The following is a 21,449-nucleotide window of genomic DNA, read 5'->3' on the forward strand; positions in this document are numbered from 1 at the left end:
TTCATTATTGAACTCCTTATATCATTCATTTTGTGGAAATACCTGTTAAGAATAATATTAGATAATGTGGAACTTTTGTCAACTTTGAGATACACACACACACACACACACACACACACACACACACACACTATGATTAAAAGTGACCAAACTCAAAATAGTTTAATGAAAAAAGGAATTTATTGACCTATGTAAATCAGAAGTCTATTTTTAGATATTCTTGACTGACTAGATCTAGGTAATTTAAAATATTACCAGGGTAATCTAAACTTATTTCACACTTTACAATATCTGAGAAGAGAGCGATTTGGAATCAATGCAAACACCTCATTGTTGATTTTTATACAGTACTTATATTTTAATACTTTTTTAAAAATTCAAGTTTGGTAGGAAAAATTTTGACTTGCTGCCACTTTTGCTTAACCTAGAGACATGTTCTTTATAGAAAGAATAGAAACATACATATTCTCTTATATGCAATTGACAGGAATGTATTTTCTTAAATTTTGAGCCCATCAAATTTATTATGAAATTAATGTCAGAAAGAATAACTTTATATCAGGTATTTTAAAACCAAAGACATATTTTTGCTTTCAGTATGTCTTCCAACAATTTCCTGCTTTGTATTCACCAATTGACATGTATATTGGAATATGTAGTATGAGCTTTTATTATTAAAGACCTGTGGGTGATTTACTGGAGAATACATACATGTGCACACAAAAACACTCTTAAAATCAGAATGTATGATTAAAATGGGCTACACATATTTGCTAGACTAATGTTCTTGTTGGTATTATTTTTGCTATAGACATTTAAAGCTTTCACTATCTGTGCATTCATTTGGTTTGATGATATGATTTTCCAGTAGCCCTGTGGAGATCCTAGGGCTTCCTTTTTAAAATTTATATATATATATATATATATATATATATATAGATATATATATATAGATATATATATATTTATCTTTGGTGTTCATATGAGCAATAAATGTGCTTCTTTGAGAAACTGGTCTATCTCTTATTGTGGAAACTATGGCTCAAGTAACTGGCTGTGTTTCCTCTTGCTTTACTGTAGTAGACAGCACACTGCCAATTAGAGGCTTGACATTAGCTATTGTACTTCAGGGCAAGCATTTTTGTGTAACTTTTGAATTCATTCTATTATTTCTACACTTATTTACCTTTGCCACAGTTCTTCAGTTATTTTTGATACACATTTTATTATACAGTGTATTTTTATGTTTCCCTAAATAATTTACAAAAGCACTGAGTGTACAGATATAAATGAACAAATAAATAATAGTAGTGACTAGGACAGCATATAAATATTTTTATTTGTTTTGTGCATTTTTTCACGTGGTTCACAGTATTAAAGTGCTTTCAGAAATTTTTTTAATAACATACTTTTGCAGTTTTTTGTTATAATTATTAAAGTTTAAAAGCTACTAATGTATTCTTAATAAAATAGTAAAAGTGCCAACATTGAAAAATGAATTCAAAATATTTTAACCTGAATGGTGATGCAGGGAAGTTTTCTACCCCCTTTAGGTTTAAAAACATATTTTAGGCATCACTGCTTTTGGTAGATGTACTGTTTCTCAGTCACTTGTTCCTAAAATCTAACAAAATTGAATATACTACTGAGAACGCATCTACCCTGTCTTCTGCTATAGACATAATTATGAGTTTCTGCCTTGGGATTTATTTTAGTGCACACCAATGTACTTTTGCGTGTGTGTGTGTGTGTGTGTATGTGTGTGACTCAGCTTTGTCTTTTAGTAAAATTGCAGCCATTTATCTAGTCTCTGTTTGATTTGTTTTAGTTTTAAACTTGCATTTGTAAAAAGTTAACAATAGATATTGCTTCTTTTGTTGCTGTTTGGTATAAATGAGTAGCTGAACATTGTCTTATTGTATTGTGGTAGGATGTAGTGATGAATAGAAAAAGGTTAAAAAAGAGAATTGATTTTTTTTTATTTCTTCAATAGAACTCCCCAATTGATAACGCATCTATAGAATAATCATTTGAATGTACGTTTAGTGGGTAAAATTAAGACGAAGAAAGCCCAAGCCTTGGGCATAGCATATCTAATAAGCAAATCCTAGAGATCTGCTGTAAACCATTTCTTCCCGGCCAAATATTGTTTACGCTGAGATGGAAATATTGAGGATTAACCAAGAAAGGAATTCTGTTCACATTACACTAAACTCTAGCAGCAACGGATTAGGTAAAAATTTTAAAACACCATTATATATACATATTTTTAATTTCAACAAAAGCTGCTACAATTTTCCTCTTTAGGTAGCCCCCCTTGTAACCCAAGAATATGCTATGTCCTTAGACAAACCAAAGAGGCTTCCCTTGTCACACATTTCATCCCAGCCTAGGCCTAGGCTTAACTCTATGCCTGCTATGTGGTAAGTGCTCAGGAAATACTTGTAGAATATTTGATGACATCGTAAAGAAAAAAGAAAGGCCCTACAAAGTGGACCTGTGACTTAGAAACAGCTGTCAGGGAAGAAAAATGAAGTGAATGCCCAGGTTTCCAAAAAGCAAGTTTGCTGAAATAAAAGGAAATGCCTGTCTGGTAGCTTCTAGTAAGAGAGTTGATATACTCTCCTGTCTTTCACTTTATGGATGATTTAATACTTGCTAGAAGGTGTGCTCATTGCTCTGCTCAGCTTCTGCTAGGCTGATCCTTATAGAAGGAAAAGAAAATGTGAGCATCATTTCACAAGTTTACAGTGAACAGCTAAACTGTAAAGACTTCACTCTTGAAGTGAGTCTGACAGAGAAAGACAAATGCCATATGATCTCACTTATATATGGAATCTAAAGAACAAAATAAACGAAACAGAAACAGACTCGTAGATGCAATGAACAAGTTGATGGTTGCCAGATGGGAGAGAGGTTAGGGATGGGGTCAAAAAGCTGAAAGGATTAAGAAGTACAAATTGGTAGTTATAAAATAGTCATGGAGATGTAAAGTAAAGCCTAGGGATTCTAGTCAATAATATAGTAATAACTATGTATAGTTCCAGGTGGGTACCAGAGTAGTCAGATGGATCACTTCATAAATTATATAAATGTCTAACCACAGTGCTGTACACCTGAAACTAATTTAAAATAATAGTGAATGTAGACTCTAATTGAAAAATCAAAAAGGGGAGAGGGAGTGAATTCCAGATATAAAATAAGTCATGGGGATGTGATATACAGCATGGGGAATATGGTCAGTAATATGATGACATTGTATGGTGTCAGATGGTTGCTGGACTTATCATGGTGGTCACTTCTTTACGTATATAAATGTTGAATAAGTATGGTGTACAGCTGAAACTAATACAATATTGTTTGCTATATTTTATTAACATTCTTTTTTAGAAAAGACCACTCATAATACACAAAGAGAAAAACCTATAATAATTTTTCAAAGGGCTGTTATCACAGCCTGATGGACAAAATCTCCAAGAAGCCAGCGAGGAGGCAAGGAAAAGTGGAACTAAGATACTTCAGACTGAAGACTCTAGAGGGCTTGAGAGTGAATATTTGAAGGAGTAGTTATTAGGAGCTATTTTCTTCCTACCTTTGGAGAAACTCAGTGTAATTATATAAAATAGTCCCTATAGTAAAATAAAGATGTTAGAAGTATGCATTCAAGGATATGGAATCAAATCAAAGAATATAAAGACATACTTCTAGATTATACTAACTCCCTTTCAGAGTGGGCATTAATCCCTTTAATTTTTTCATGTTTCTGCATTATTACTTTATCCATCAGGATTGGGTCTGAGAAGTAGAATCATTATAAGTGATATAGAATAAATCTCTAGATTTATTCTAGAGACTTTCACCTCACACAGTTCTGGAAGCTGGTGCAGAAATCTGTATCAGCTTATTGCTGTGAATTCTGTGCTAGGCCTCAAGTCTCAAAAGGTCAACTGGGTCAATAGCCTGGAAAGAAAGCTAGATGTGTAGTAGGGAAAAACAGAGAAAAATTGGAACATATGAGGGCAAACTGCAACTTGTGAGGCCAAATGGAGACTCCTATCTGTCTTTTACTGCTACCAAACCTATGATGCCCATAACCTGAAGGAGAAGGTAATGCCGTTTGCCATAGAATTGAATACAAAATTTAAAGTTCAAAGTTCAGCCTGAAGTTCTTCCATGGTATCATTTTTATCAGCCTCCTCCCACCCTCCCCCTACACACTCTTCAAATCTTTATAAAGCATTAAAAAATTATCTAAACGATTTTTTTTTTTTTTAAAAAGCTACTACATCATCATCTGAAATTGAATCAGTTATGTTTAGGAAGCAGAACCCTGCCTGCGGGTACTTTTAGACTATATTTTTAAGATCTGTGTGCAGATCCTATTCTCATCCCTGCTCTTTGAGAATCAATGTTGTATTTTGTGGCTTTCTCTACAAGGGCCAGGTCTACCAAATTAATCCTGATCACATAAAGACCATCCATTCATAGTCATCCAGGTGACCTGTGTTGTAATAGTATACTGTTCAGTAATTTAATGCCAGCTAACACGATGACTGCCTGAGCAATGTAACTTTGATGTGCACACTACTAATGCTATTTTTATTCTTCTTCTAGAGAGGAATGGAGTCTGGGTCTTTAAAAATAACCAGTTGAGAATGAATTAGCCATATGGCTGATTACAATGATGCTTTCTATTTTAGTTTAATTTTGGTTAAGTTAGAATCTGATACTGTCAGTGCTCTGTCATGTAATAATAGGATGAAGCATAGACATTTCAGTTTTAGCATTCACGTTTGTATATAAATCTTTAAATCCTAAAGATAATATGAAGGACCAATCATTATATAAATTTTTGAAAATTTTCATGTTTGCATGATACCATAGTACTTAAAATTTTTCTTATTTATTTGATGCCTCGCTTTTTTTACTCTAAAATAATTGGAAGTTTAGTGGGAAATTGAGAGGAAACAATGAACATAAAAATCGTTCTTTAAGAATGGAATTTGTAAGACACAGGTTACCTAATGAAGGTGAAACTGGAATCAAGCAATTCATATACTTACATGTTTACATTTTTAATTCAGTTCACATTAACGAGAACATTGAAAGAAGAGATTCTTTGATTTCACAAAAGAGATAATTTTCACTATCTTTCTCCCTCAGAACCAATGTCTTTTACTATTGTATTTTCTTTGGTAATGTTTTCCCATAATATAAAAAATGCAGAAATTAGAAAAGAAGTAGAAATTCTAAGAAATATGAGGCCTATATGTATTGCTGCAATGATTTTTAATTTGTCCAAATGTTTTTCTATAAAGTTTGTAAAACTTTTTCTCAGACATGAATGCTAGAACAAAGTGTATCAACTTACTACTGTAAGTTTTAGATAGAAAAAGATTATAATACATTTTTTTCATTTTTATTTATTTATTTTTAAGTTTATTGGGGCAACATTGGTTAATACAATTATATAATTTTCAGGTGCACATTGTAATTTAACATCTGTATATTTTACTGTGTGTTTACCACCCAAAGTCCAGGTTCTTTCAGCTACCATATATTTGATCCCCAAGATGATAATACTAATTTTAAAATTTGATTTGAAAAGTTGCCTTTTGAAAGACATGGCATTATGACCAACTCTTGAAATATAAATGCTATATTATTTTTGTGAGTATCATAATAACAATATTATGTCTATTACATCTATCACACAATATCAGGTATTAATGTTGAATTGCTATATAATTTTATTCTTAGATACAACATAATTTAATTTTTTAGCTATTATTTTTATGTAAACAAAAAATTTTGGGGTTTTAAGAAATATTTGAAGAGATTTCAGTTAAATTAGAAATTTTTCTTAACTTGGGACTATAAATAATCAGATTTGTCAATTGTTTAACATTGGAAGTTTACTTGAGGAGCCTCCCTTGAAGCCCTAATTTGTAAGACAATCAACCATTTAGTCTGGAAGTCAGTCAGTCAGTCAACCAGTTAATTCACTTTTACTTGCTACACGAGGGAACATTTTGGAACCTATAGGAGAGTGCAGACTTTCTCAGCACCACAACCACATTATTCAGCCCTCCATCTAGGTTGATTTATGGGGAAGACATGGAGAGACAAAGGACCACTAGGAAGTTTTCATCTGGGAATAAAAGGCCAACCTACAATTTGCTCAATTCAAGTAATTATAGTCAAGTACTGCTCTTGTCATTATATCCATGCCATCTTGGAGACTATGATTTTAGTTAAGGCAGTAGGCTACAGTATACACAACACTAGATCCAAATCTTGGTTCAGCTGCCAATTTTAAGATTTTTATTAAATTTGATTTTCGGTCCTTGGCCTGTTTAATTAGAACACTGGCCTAAATAATTCCTATGCCTTATAATTCTAGAATTCTATAATCTTTTTCTTCATCTTTATCAATATGTAGGATAGTGACTCTCAACAATTTCCCACAGCTTTCTGCTGTGCTATGAGCTCTTTTCAGTGAACTACCTTCAGTTAATCATTGTGTAAACATTTCATTTTGTTACAGTCAAGTTTTCAAACAGTTTTAGTGATGTCCATCAGAGATCATTACATTGAGGGGATTGTGGTATTGAATTGGGTACAATTGACTACAAATAAAAAGTTAGAAGCACAGGATAATATTAATCCAGTGCTAAAGAAAATAATTTTCTTAAGAGAGTATTAGGCCAGTCATAATACAATAGTAAATAATTATTGAAATAGCATCACATTGCTAAGTGTGAAAACGTGGTGAGTGAATTAATTGAATAGTTTTCTGGCTACTATGAAAACTTGTTATACTTTAGTAGTTGTGGCATTTAATTATAATTGCCCTTTAAAAAGTGTCATATTTGGTCTTTTAAAATTTTTCCAGTGTACTACCAAATAAATCTGGCATTTATAGGAATTTTACAAATATAAGAAGTTTGATTTACTTTAGAAGGTTGAATAATCAGTCTAATCCCCGGTAAATACAATCTAAGGTAGATGAAACCCTCTGAATCAAGTCTTGAAATGAAAAAAAAAAAATCATATCTAAAGAGAGACCATTTAAAGTCCCTATGACTTTGTATAACATGTCTTTCTGAATTTACTATAAATAAAGAAATTTGTAAAAAGCAAAGCTTACACCTAGTGTTCTGTATTTTTTTTCGTATTTTACTTTGAGGAATGTGCACTCAAAATTGATATGCTGAATAAATATTCCTCTTGCTCTCATATCCAGACTTTGAGGTCATTTTCTTAATGAGTAAATATTTCCCTAATTTATGAAATTCTTAAACTAAAAAGTATTAATCTGATTTTTTAAATAAATGCGAGTTTAATAATAAGTATGAAGAAATACCTTAGCCTGGAAATGGAAAAATGAAAAGCATGGATCAAATTGTATAGCACCTCTTTGACAGTTTGACATGAGGCCAGAAGCAAGAGTTTACACTAAATGTTTTTAAAATGCAACCTTTAGTGTTATTTGATATTTTCTCCCCAAGCAAACTAAGATGTGAAATTTAATAATCCCTTTTGACAATTTTATAAAAATGGGCTGCCATGGTTAATTGATGATGGGTCTCTTCATCTGCCACCTCCAAGCATTTACCGTTAAGTTATTGATATGGAGTTCACAGCCTCTGTTCATCAGATCTTCGGCTGCATCTGTGTCATTAACCTTTGAGTTGCTCTGAGAGTGGCATTGCCCCAACTAACTGGCTGTCATGTCAGCTTGGCAGCTGGGCTTCGCATGTTCTCTTTCACTTTCACTTTGTCTCCCAAGATCATCTGAACAGATAGGGACAAAGAGATGTAGCCAATTACCTTGTATTTTCTTATTGTCTAACTTTTCTAGATTATCCAACTTTTCTCCTGAGATAGTGCCTGGAGGAAATACAATTCTAAAAGGTAATGAGTACATTATGCACTAGAGATATAATAGTGAAAAGTCTTTGAGCTATAGCAACCTACATTGTAATTTCAGCTTTAACTCCATGTGACTTTTTGCAAGATGCTTAACTTTTCTGGGACTCATTGGTAAAGTAAATTATTTTGGGGAAGAGACTGTGAATTTACCTCCAGACATTTTCTTCCTGTATTTCTTTTATAGACAGGCTCTACCTGTCTGGGGGCAGATCTATCTTTTGAAAGTATTAAGGAAAAAGATATAAAATAAATAAATGAATGATTTACTAACTCCCTCTCTCCCAGGGCCTTGAAAGGAGCCCATGTAAGTGAGGAATTCTAAAGGTTATAACACATTAACTTCACAGTAAATCCCAGTAATTCTACTTCAATCAACTCCCCACGTACACACGTATATTGTAGTAGGATTACTGCACTCCCAGCTACATTTTTTTTAGCCTGCCTTACAAAATGTGGCTATCTGACCCAGTTATGTCTAACAGGAGAATACAAATGACAAATGCAATTTTCAGATCGTAGCCTTAAAAAAAACCCATTTGTCCTCCATTGCCTTTTTCCTTTTTCCACTGGATGAGAAATGCCAATAGCTGGACTTAGGTAATGGTGCCATTTGGCAGAACCCTCAAGTTGACCTGTTCTAGATCACCTGAAATGTCTGAGTGTTCCTTAAGAAAGAAAGAAACCTGTTTTTTAAAGTCAGTGTATATGCTAAAGTAGCTTAGCCTATATCCTATCAAATATGAACACCTACATTCTAGTATTTTTATGAGGGTTAAATGACATAGTGCATGTAAAATGCTTGAATGTGATATTCTGCAAATAATAGCTCTCTTAAAGACTGAATTTTTGAATTATCTACTTTTGTTTGGGCAAAGAAGTATCCTGAGATTAACAGAGAGGTTAAACGTTGGTGTTAATGGTTTTAAAATGTATTATTATTACCTTTATCTTAATTATAAATGTTTCATTCTGTTTAGAACTTAGAGGACAAATATAATGCCTAGTATTATCCCATATATCTTCATATTTATTATCCTTAATGGATATTTATTTGGACGAGTCTATAATGTGTATAAAATTTATAGGGCATATAGTAGATAGTCAGCACATACTGAAATAAACTTTTTCTCCCCTTTTATAACATTCTACATTAGATATAAAATATAATGGCTTTCCAGCTCACAAATATTCACCTACTGGCCTTTCCATTCTTTTGAGGAACTGCACCTTCTCCCCACATTCTAACTATGTCCACTGAAGGGAGCTATTGGTATCTTGCCTCTTGATTCACAGTTCTTAAATGGGCTTGGGGATTTTCTCCTGGGACTTGTAAATTATCAGTGAGGGTTAGTCTTTTACTTCTGGTTTCAGTGTTTTGGAAATATAAAAATTGAAGTTTTCTGTATCTCTATTGTCACACAGAAAGTGTTGTGGGAAATATAATAATATTCTAAATGTGTAAGGCAGGCTTCATTTTTAGCTTTTCTTGTGATTTGTGCCCATGAATCAAAATGTTTATTCCCAATTAAGGTGAACTAAGGTGGGTTTCTTTCACTTGCTGTTAAAATAATCCTTGAATAAGGAGAACACTCTTTGTTACAAAGTCATATGTCTCCTAGGGGCTTCTGTTGGAACAAAGATCAATATATCTGAATTCTCTGCCAGATCAAATTGGCCAGTATTTTGCCTTATTGTAAGATAGTCGATCTCTACGACATATTCCTGGCCTCAAGGGGTTTGCCATTGGGTTGAGGAGAAATGATAGGAACGAAAAACAGATATTTAAGTAACATACAAGCTTTAAGTAATTGAGAAAGCAATAAAAAATAAATAAATAACAAGAAGGAGCAGTGGTATTACAATTTCCTGTGGAGCTTGTGGTCCAGGGCAATAAGAAAAGCAAGAAATATCATAAATAATTAAGGGAAGTGTTATTTAAAACCTCTGTGAAATAGTACCTGCGGACATGCCTTTCCTTTCTCTCCAGGTTGAATAAAGTAAAGAGAACCATGCCTCCTCAGACAAATCATATCAGCAATGTACGAACCCTGCAAAGGCTATTCTCCCCTTCCCATTCCACCCAAACAGCATAACCCCTTCCTCTCTTAATATCCTGCCTTCCATAGCTCTCTGTAGAAACTACTCCCAGACATGGTTATGCAGTTCCAGACACTGGCTCAGCAGGATAAAACAGTAGGTTCATTCTCAGAAGTAGGAAGATCTGATTTACTGAATTAACTGCTGCATAGTGTTCAGTGAAATATAATTAAGCCTCGCATTTTCTTTCAATCCTTGATTGCAGTTTTTGTTTATCACTCTAGACTTTACTGGGAATACTGGGGAGATTCTTCTGAACCACAGTACAGTTGTTTGGGAGAAATAACTCTTTGAAAGCCCTTCCACAAGTTCTGGACCCTGTTTCCTCTTTATCAATTGCTCACAGAGTTACCCTCATGGGCCACATCCATCACACCCACTTCTTTTATTTTTTTTATACTGAAACACGATGTTATTACCTATTCGACTGAGAGTGTTTATCACCAGAGTCACGCAATTCATTTCCTAATCCAAAGTATTAAGCCATCTTGAAATCTAACAATGGTTTGAACTAGGAAAAATTTGCAACTTCCTTTGGTAGATACTATGTACTCTGCTTGCTGTACAGGCTGGGGACACATTCCCTGGTTAAAGAGGCAGGGTTATGTATTGACGGAAAAGCAGAGACCTTGGAGTAGAAACTGTGTACTCAGACCAACATAGTTTTAAACTTGGATCTACCATTTTCTAGCTGTATCACCCTGGCGAAGTTACTTGCTTTCTTTTATCTCCTTCAGTTTCACCAGTTCTAAGGGTAAGACTAGCAAACACTCCTTATAAAGTTGAAAATTTGAGAATTATACATAAAACCTTTTACCAAGTGTATAGTAAGCACTCAATAAATGGAAACTGTATTGAGATGCTATTGAATACGATTAAACATCAAGTAAATGTATAACTAAGATTCAGTGCTGCTTTTCATACTGTAAACAATATTCAGCAAATTAAAGTAACAATTTCTGGGGCTTAGTTTGCAGATTTATTGTTCTTCTTATAGGGGAGAGAAACTTTTCCTTCTTCCCTTCTAAGTTCTTTGGCTGGCCTAATAATTAAATTGACATAAGACAGATTAACAGGAAGAAAAATGTTAATTTGTATGTACAGGAACTCCACAAAGACATGACAAGCTTTCAGACAGATATCAGGCAATTTAGGCTTATATGCCATAAGGAAAAGGGATTAGGAGTGTGGGACTTCAAAGACAATGAGGAAGACAATTCACAGGAAGATGAGAAGAACGAATGTTTGGTAAACTAATATTTTCCACAATGTGCAGATAAGTCTTTAAATGTAAAACATCATCTGTGGTATTACCTCTCTTCCTGGTGTGGGCTGCCTATCTAAATTCTGTTAGGCCTTAAGGGAGAGTCAAAAGCTGTTCTTGAGTCTATTGGGCCTCAATTGTCTTCAGCTGGAAACAATTCCCATGCCAGTGGCACATCCTGAGGCAGCTTGACTTAATCACGGTCACTCTGAAGAAAAAATATATAGAGACAAGATTTATCCTTGGATAATTTTGAGTTAAAGTCATTCTAAAATTTAATCCAATAAACACTAATTGGGTTTTGTCATCGTGCCAGGAAATATGTAAGCATCAGGAATACAAAATTAAATGTGGCTTGGTGAGATAAGCATATTCACTGAGGATATACATATGATAGCCAGAATGCAAAAGTGAAACATATTATATAGTTATTCAGGCAAGAAATTATGAGATAATTGTGTATTATTTCCTTGTCTGCATGACTGTGTGATTTATTTCATTTCTACCTTTATGTTTTACTAGTTGTGGTTTTTCAATATATAATTGACTTTCTATAAAAGGAAAGTGGAAACATTTTAATTACCATCAAGATCTAGTATATGCATTTTTCACTGCAACAATCATGCTCTTACTGTTAAACTATTAAGAAAAAATTGTGTAGAATTTATTCAGTTTGATTATGATTATTTACCTAAAATAAATATTGGCAAAATTTACTTGCGTATAGATAAGTTTACTGGCTCAGTTGTCTACAAATAATATCTACATGGGTTCCTGATAATGAGATTTGCTTTCTGACTAAATTTCTCATTCTATACAGTTGTATATTTATCCAACCTTTCCATAGTCTCTTCTCTATTTTCTATACAGTTACTACCTAGGAGAACCCCAATATTCAAATATTGGGAGATAATGTTTTATGATAAAGAGAAAGGTAGATAATTTTATGTAAATACTTTGATTCTTGCATGCAAGGGCAAATAAATATCTAAATAAATAAAAGGTTTACTTCTTGTGGAAAATAAGGAAAGAGATGGCCTACCCTTCCTTCTCTTAGATATTTACTTTAGAAAACTTATAATTATTAATTTTCTATCTCTTTGAAATGTATGTAAATCTTTCTAAAGGCTAAATAAGCCTCTTGTCACTTTTACAATCCAGGAATATCTTTCTCTGGGACCCTGGAACCATCTCTTTGAAATGTAATCATCAAAGAAGACAGCGCCCTGATCTCCCAGTTTTTGTGGCCTAGTAGGAGCTCAACCTTGGCCAACTTGCAAACTGTCACCTGTCATAAAGGTAAGAATTTAATTTGCCTTAGGATAAATCCAATTAACTAATGTAATGGGTCATATCAATTTTCAGGTGAATTTAGAATAAACTGTGTGACAAATGGTGCTGTCAAGTCCTCTTAGAACAATAGTTATTGTTTATCTTGACAAGATATATAAAATTGATTGTATCTACTTGGCCATATAAAAGGACGAGATGCTTTTTCTGCTTTTGCAATCTCTTAGTAAATTGCCTATAATGCTCACCATGTTCTGGGTTGATGCTTATTCAGTAATAAAACTGTTTTCTCTCTCTTCTACCTTAGTGGAGAGGATTTTCTGGGTTAGCAGAAGATTTTTAATTATATTTTCTTAACAAAGGTGAAACCAGATGTCATTCATTCATTAAATTATTTATATTTTTAAAATATTATTTGAACATTACTCCAAAACTATTTGAAGATAAATAAAAATCTCTATACGTGTACATATATTAGGTTGAATCATTTAATACTCTTGTAAATGAAAAACAGTAGAATATCAGCAATTTCATGTGTTGTAAATTTATTGAATACATGTGTTACTAATTATGTGTATGTAGAGAAATGTGTGGAAAATCTAGGCCGTACTGTTAACATCAACTAATTAGTTGGGAGGAGATTATTACATTTTCCTTTATGTATCCTCTTTTTTTTTAACTTGTAGCAATAAATTTGTATTACGTTTTTTTTGTTTTACAAAGTATAAATTGATTAGAAAAAAATGATGCTATTTACATTTGCAATGTAAACATTATTAATAAAGGCAGGGACAATTTTTCTTTTACTTATTTTATATACATAGATATATAGATATAGATCTCTAGCTTTTAGCAGTGTTATATTAATATTTGTTAAAGAAAAAATGAAAAAAGTTAAATATGGATGAATAAACGACCATAGACAGAATATTTCTTAAAGAATAGTGAAAATTTAAAGACACTAAACTGAAATGAGTTGACAGGTGTTTGGGGTAAAAAAAAAAAAAAGTCAGTATAAGTAGATATTATTTTGAAAAGTTTGGACAATAATAGGCTAGGTAAAGTAGACTTTAGTATTGGTTAAAAGAGATCCTTCTGTAGTCGTGAGTTCCTAGAGCACACCTCCATGCTCTTTAAATATCATTGTTGATGGCAAAGTGGCTAAAGACAGAGGGAGAAACAGGATAATTAAAAGCCAGAGATCGCTGAGAAAGCAGAGGGAGGTCCTGGCCTTGATTTTGGTTCACATGGAGTTCCTCTATTATAACGAAAGAGAAAGAAAGACTACAGATGCATGTCTATTTGTAGATCTTTTGGAAGACTGGGAGGATTGTGGTTGATGAGGACTTTTCTCTCTGAGGCATGTAGATGAGATTGATGCATCTGTTCTTAATGCAGAAATGGCTTTTGCTGAGCCTAATACGAATCTGCATAAATAGACGTATTGCCTTACACTTTCCACTTTGGCTTGCCATTTACATGCCCAGCTACTATCTAGAAGCATGTTCATTGAAACTAGTAGCCTAAACAGATGGTTTTTCATCCCTAGTTACACAATACCAAGTAAACTTTCCTCATGTGGGCAACCTGGAGCTGATCGCAAAAGCACCAGCACATTCTCTTTTTTTCCTCTTGGTGAGATCCTATTTGGAATCCTTGGTTTCTTTTCTCACTCTGGACCACCAAAGGGCTTTAAAAAGGATTCTGGATCCCTTTTCTGCCAGATATTCTATATCAGTTGGGATTCAGTAAGGAAACTGGAAATGAGGCATTTTAAACAAAAAATAGCTTAATAGAGCGGCTTTGAAAATTTGGGAAGGAGAATACTAGGGAGGCCACATGACCATTAGGAAATCAGGAAATGCTCAAATGATAGGAAACCACTATCATTGATTTTACTGCCCATTGCGCTAAACCAGGTGATTCTTTAGTTTAGAGAGCACTAGGAAGCTGCTGGGAAAAAACTTGATTCTGATGCTTTGTGTATTGCTAGCCACAGCCATGAGAATAATCATCGTTTTTGTTTTTCCTATGCCTTCCAAAATTACACTAGTTCCTCTCATTGGCAGAATTTATCCTAGGACCACAGTGGCAGGGATTCATTAAAATGTAGTTCCCAGGCTTCCAGCTTCTATGATAAAAGAACATAGAAGGGCAAAAATGGGGCAGAGTGGCCAACACAATTCCACACAATCCAACACATTTCTCAGCCAAATTACATCTTTTCTTAGGGAACAGTTCCTACCTAACCTACAGTAGGATATACTGAATATGTGTTCTCTGAGTAGGACAATAGCTAATTCAGGGGAGATCCTAGCAGAAGCTTATGCCAGTAAATTGAATCTGGTCAAGCATTTAAGGGTTTGGTTGAATTGCCTCTAGGTGAAATTGCTTCGAAGATTTTAACTTAAAGCAACTTTGTGAATTAACATTGCTAAAGAAATTAGAAATTTAAGAAGGTTTGAGCAGGATGAAAACACTAAAATCACAATAACTTCACTCAGAATATTATACTGAGTAGTCCACAAGGAACCATTATAGTTAAATTTAATACTTAGACTGTAAAATAGCTGAGAATACCATAATAAAATCAGTGAACTTATGGAACCATGATCCACCTCTTCAATTTTATGAAATGTCAAGAATTATTTCTGGATTTATATCTGAACGTCTTAGATATCCTTCTACTTCTTCCATAAGAATGTTGTCAAGCATATCAAACAACCATCTTGCTTTGTAGGAGCCTCATTCTATTTCTGTTTAGGGAAAAGTCCATATTCTAAGAAGATGGTAGTCATAAGAGGACTATTAGATGCTTAAATTGAGACTGATTGAAAAAGAAATGGAAAATTTGGTACATATTCTTTAGTTTTAAGAGAAATTGAAATTTAAAGGTTGTGCTTGGCCGTGTTTGAACTTTGTCTGAGTAAAATACACAGTTCAAGACTTCTGAAATACAGCACAAACACCTTTTGATAATGGAAAAATGAAAGTGTCAGTTGAATAAATTTTCCTTTTTTTTTGTTTTTTTTACTTTGCAGTCTAAGAAATATGAAAATCTGAGTTTTAATAAAGCATAATTTCTAAACTTATTAAGGTAAAAAATACCATCTCGAAAATTGAGAATTTTCCTAAAACAGTCTCCCAGAGGCTGTTTATAATTTAAAACCAAGTGCAATTTAATCTGATATAATTGATACATCATATGTAATATATATGATTTATTATATAATTTTATGTATTATATATATATATATGTATTGCTCATTCTATTTAAAAATATTTAGCAGTAGATATTCAGACAGAGAAAGACAAATACTACATGATTTCACTTATATGTGGAATTAAAAAAAAATGAACAACAAACAAAACAAAAACAGACTCATAGAAACAAAGAACAAACCAGTGGTTACTAGAAGAGAGGAGGATAGAGAGGTGGGTAGAAAAGGTGAAGGAGAAAATAGTCAATAATAGTGTGATAACTTCACACTGTGACAGAAGGTTACTAGACTTAGTGTAGTGAGCACATCATAAGATGTCAAATCATTATTTTGTATACCTGAAAATAATACAATATTTATACCAACTATACTTTAATAAAAAATAAAACAACAACAACAACAAAAGGATGTTTTTCAAAGTTCACTTACAGTTTTGTTGGTTGCTATCAGGAATACGTTTTCGCATATATTCAATATTAGAAATCATTATTTGGTTCCAAATAGAGTCTAAAACAGAACTAAAGATACCAAATAAAAAGTTGAAGTATATTTGTGTTTTCTTATTTATTCTCTAAAGTTTTCTTTTTGTCTACACTTAAACCTTTAGACTTTTAAATCTTTTTTTCTGCAAACTATGTTTCAATTTCAATATACTAGAGACTGTGTACATACTGTAAACTGATTAGGTTTTAATCAGTTACTTTACTGACTGAGGCAAAGCATCTCAGGAAAATTAGAAAAGAAATTACCAATATTCTTTAGAATTTATATATGCATTTATGCAGAAGATTTCTGGCCATAAAATTCTTCAAATAAACTAAGCTTTCAGGTTAGTTAGAATAAATTTACTTTGTGCTTTACTTCATAGACTTGTGACAATAAATGTACTCTGCATGGCACAATGAATAGAAAATTTTATTAAAAAATAATAAACAGAGAAGATTTTCTTCTATGTAAATGATCAATAGATTCATCCAATGACAGCCACAATTTGCCTTCAAACCTGAGGATTAAAATTAGAACAATCTTCTGAAAGAGGACTACTAATATATATACATACAGACGCACATACATATGTATGCATGTATGTATATTAACAAAACAATTTTTTTGAGTAACTGTACATGAACCTTATTTGATTTATTCTTGCTGTTTTTTTTTTTTTTAAATAGGTGAAAAACTTGTATACAATTCTGTGGTGTTTCATTTGCATTTTTATTTTTCCTTCCTCCAAATTCTTAGTTTTATTATTTTATACTTTGTCATACTTATTACTTAAATGCAAAGGTTAGTAACTTTTATTACTGATAAACTGTTCAGAATAGTAAATTTGGAAAATTACTTTCATACAATATTTAACATTAAGTTGAACAACAACCTTCTCTGACATAAAAACAGTGTCGGTGGAATGCAGACTGAATTACAAAAGACAAAATACCCCAGAAGCTATGAAAGTTTAAAAAATATCTGTATGTGGCATTCTATTCATATCATATTACTTTGAATTGCCCAAGGTTTCTTTTGAGAAAAAAAAAATGCAGTCCTTCATTTCACGATCACCAATATCTGCAGGAGATGCTGTATTAGATGCTGTATTAGATGATCAAGCCATATTTGAAAGCAGAAAAATAATGTCATATGTGTGACATTTTATATGTTGTGACAATTTTTTCAACAAAAAGTCCCTTTGTACTTATCTCTTTTTTTTTAACCAGTAAAATAGTTTATTTTCTATTCTGCAGCGCAAATCAGCTTCTAAATGATATTTACCTATCCCTAAGCTTCAAATCAGTGCAAATGGAAGATATTCGCTTCACAGTCATAAGTATCCTCTCAAGTCATATTTAAGGAAGTTAGTGTTTCTGGCTACAACAGTTACAACTTTAAAATGACTGTTTTTCAGAGTTTGCTTATAGTTTGGTTGGTTGCTGTCAGGAATACATTTTCACATATATTCAATATTGGAAATCATGATTTGGTTTCAAAAAGAACAAAAGATATCAAATAATAATAATATTTTTCCATTATTTTTAATAAATAATTTATTAAAAATAATGGAAAAATATTTTGGAATTATAATTTAGAATTCTAGAATCCATTTATCTATATCCTTTCCCTTCCCTGGACATATGTTACAAAAAGGAGCATAGCATTCATGAAAGAATAAGGGTTTGAGATCAAAAACATCTAGGTTTGAGCTGGCTTTACTTTTGGCAAATTTCTTGCCATCACTGAGCTCTGTTTATCTTGTTTGTAAAGCAGGAATAATGCATTGTTGGAAACAGTTCTCCATGATTATTTTTCACATTTGTGCATGATCTGGGCTTTCCAACGAAACTCACTGGAAAACTTTTTAAAAGGATGATTAATAGCAAACATGATTTGAAATCTTGAGATTGTATATTGGTCCAAATATATTTAGAGACTTATCTCCCCTGGGGCCATTTGCTGTCTTTCCAACTTTGGGACATTGGGGACTTTACTCTCCCTTCCCTAGAAAATGTTTGCTTACATTCCAGCTTGTAGACCCCTCTCTCTCTCGCATGTCCGTGCACGCGCACACGCACTTCAAAGGAAGGAAGAACAGATATGTCAGCTGCCCTATACATTTCTGAGTCTTATAAATTCAAGTTTCTTCTCTGTGGTGCAACGCCACTATAAGCACAGCATAACCTCAAGCTTCAACCACGTTGCCAAGTGGAGTTTGGAGAGCAGGCACTAAGACACTCTGTGCAGTGTAATTCTTTGTCCTCTGATCTAGTGACCTATTAGAACACAAATATAAATATACCTCACAGCTATTCACCATTTCCTAGCTGAGAGAACCTAGAATTTGTCCAGTATCACTGTGCCCAGCGCCAGAGGATGATGCATCTTTCTATTACTAGTGTGGACTTAAATAGACCAGTCTCCTTTTCCTCTAGTTAATTTGGAGATAGGTTAATTAACTATGGCCAAAGGAATTAAAGGAGAAGTTGGCCAGGTCGGTGGTGAAAAATTTTCCTCCTAAGTAAGAAAGAGTGCCATATTAAGAGAATCCCTTTTTCCCTCTCACTTACTTGTATTTTGGAGCTTGTCATGTGAGGATGTAACACATGGAGATGCAGTAGACGTGTTGTGGCCATTAATGCAAGTTTGAGGAAGGAAACCAACATACTAAGGATGGAAGAGCAGAAGAATGTTCCAGATGACATCTTGAAGCACTGAATTAACCATGAGCTCCTTCTAGATTTTTTGTTAAATATACAATAACAGCTACCCAAATTCAAACAAACTCGTGTTAAGTTTTCATTTATTTAGAACTAACATTGTTCTAAGTAATACACAAATCTACCTCAAGGAATTGTGAAGATTGAATTAAATAAGAGATAAAGTAACCATAATAGAAACTAGTAGGCTCTCAGCTTTTTTTTAAAAAAAAAATTGCTGTTGGGTCATATGGTATATCTATATGACTCAGCAATTCCACTTCTGGTACTTAGCAAAAAAGAATGAGAACACTAATTCGAAAAGATATATACACCCCTATGTTTACTGCAGCACTATTTACAATAGCCAAAATATAGATGCAACCTAGACATACAGTGATAGAAGAATAGATAAAGAAGGTGAGGTACGTTTATACATAATGGAATTTGATACAGTAATGAAAAAGAATGAAATCTTGCCATTTGTGAAAACATGGATGGATCTAGAGGGTATTATGCTAAGTAAAATAAGTTAGGTAGAGAAAGATATATACTGTATAGTTTCACTTACATGTGGAATCTAAAAACAAACAAAAGAAACAAACAAAACAAAAACAGACTCAGAAACAGAGACCAAAGGATGGGTACCAGAGGGAGTGGGTAGGGGGATAGGTAAAAACGGAAGGAGAATATAGTCAATAATATTGTGATAAGTTTACATGGTGACAGATGATTATTAGAATTGGGGTGATCACATTATGAGGTATGAAAAAGCTAAAAACACTGTATAGTACACCTCGAACTAATATAACCAGTATAAAATTGTGTACCAACCTATACTTAAATAAAAAATAAATTTACAAAATGCTGCTGCTACTGCTGCTAATGGGGAAGATCACAGATCCAAGCACCTGTTGTTCTATTGATTAAGTGTCACAGCTCATATGCCTAAGTGTGTGGGACGGTTTGTGAAAGGAGTTGTTGAACCACAGAGACAGAAATGCTGGGACGCATTAGTCAATGACAGAAACATTAGAGTAAAATACAAAATGGGTAAAAATTTAGCTAGAGCAATTTTTCAGAAATAGGAACCCTTTATATTCTTATTTAGAACATCAAAAACCTATGTTTATGTGAGTTGTCTATATCAATATTCATTGTGTTAAATTTAAAACCAAGAAATTTAAAAATATTTATCGATTACTTCATTTTAATTTTACTGTACTTTATTTGAAAAATATTTTATATAAAATTGTTTTTTTCCAAAATAAAAACATGAGAAAATGTCATTGTTTATAATTTTTGCAAATCTCTGTAATGTCTGGTTTCTCATAGTTGCTTCTGAATTTAAACTATTCTATTATGTTTGATCAAACTATAATGAAGAAGTTTTGGTTTTACATAGATATGCACTTACATAAGGGAGGAGTATTGTGATAATCTTTAAAATAATTGTGATTATTTAGAGGAGGGAACTACATCAAAACTTGTCAACTAGTGAATTCTTAAAAGCAGAATGTAATGTAGAACCTTTGATCTATAGCAGCAAAATGTTTCATAGCAACAAATGAGAAAACTTTGATATGTCTTGCACCTTAATTACCTTTTATCTATGCATAATTTTATACATTAGGCATTGGCAATTTGGAAAATATTGGTTAACTGAGGTACGTATATCTACCCAAATTGACAAATTTATTGTCATATTTGTTAACATCACTGGTGTTCTCATCAGAATATTATTTAAGTATTGGGAAATTGTTAAGTTCATGAAAGCAAACCAACATTTTCCAAAATTCTAATTTTTTTTCTTCAGTGATTGAAATTTATCATTGCAACAAATGTTGTTTTCCCTGAAATGACAGGTTCATTTCATTATTTTTTTTAAAAAGTCTGTCAAAACATGTCTTAATAATTATAGTATGTCTGTCTGTTGTGTTTTCAAGTAAAAATGGTGTTCCACTAAAAAGGCAGCTCACTGAATGTGCATCCATAAAACTGCATAAGTGCTTTTACTTGAGACAGCCATCATACTTCAGAACGTAGCTGAAGCATTTTATCTGTATCTCCTATTTTTCTCATCTTCTTTATTTATGCAAAGGTTGAGTTTAATTAAATTAATAATTTACCGCTTCATCAAGAACACAGTTATGTGAAATTCAATTTTTTTACTTTTTGAATTGTGAGTGCATGGCAATGAAGAATACAATGACTGCTAGACTAATACAACTTAGTGCTGCTGCTTTAATTCATGTTACGGTGACAGCAATTTTACCATCATTGTTTTTGCACCATCAATGTACATGTCAACCCATGTACATGACTGTACCCAGTAAAAAAGGCATATTATATCTTAACATTATTATGAAATAGTTTTGACTTTATTGACCCCTGAAAGGGTCTTACAGGCTGTTTTTGGCACCCCAGACCATACTTTGAGAAAAAACGAGCTAG

The 21,449-nt window shown here is 32.8% G+C and overlaps 1 long non-coding RNA gene across 2 annotated transcripts in view; it reads left to right on the plus strand.

Moving 5' to 3' along the window:
• The window catches only part of LOC107504014, a 114,063-nt gene that overhangs the window by 21,278 nt on the left and 71,336 nt on the right, over positions 1–21,449 (plus strand). For both annotated transcript variants that reach the window (XR_004952662.1, XR_001595351.2), the window contains exon 2: positions 12,458–12,595. This is a non-coding gene — a long non-coding RNA (uncharacterized LOC107504014). The remainder of the gene's footprint in view (positions 1–12,457; positions 12,596–21,449) is intronic.

Source organism: Rousettus aegyptiacus, unplaced genomic scaffold (assembly GCF_014176215.1).
Source record: "Rousettus aegyptiacus isolate mRouAeg1 unplaced genomic scaffold, mRouAeg1.p scaffold_m13_p_8, whole genome shotgun sequence".
NCBI classification, from domain to species: domain Eukaryota; kingdom Metazoa; phylum Chordata; class Mammalia; order Chiroptera; family Pteropodidae; genus Rousettus; species Rousettus aegyptiacus.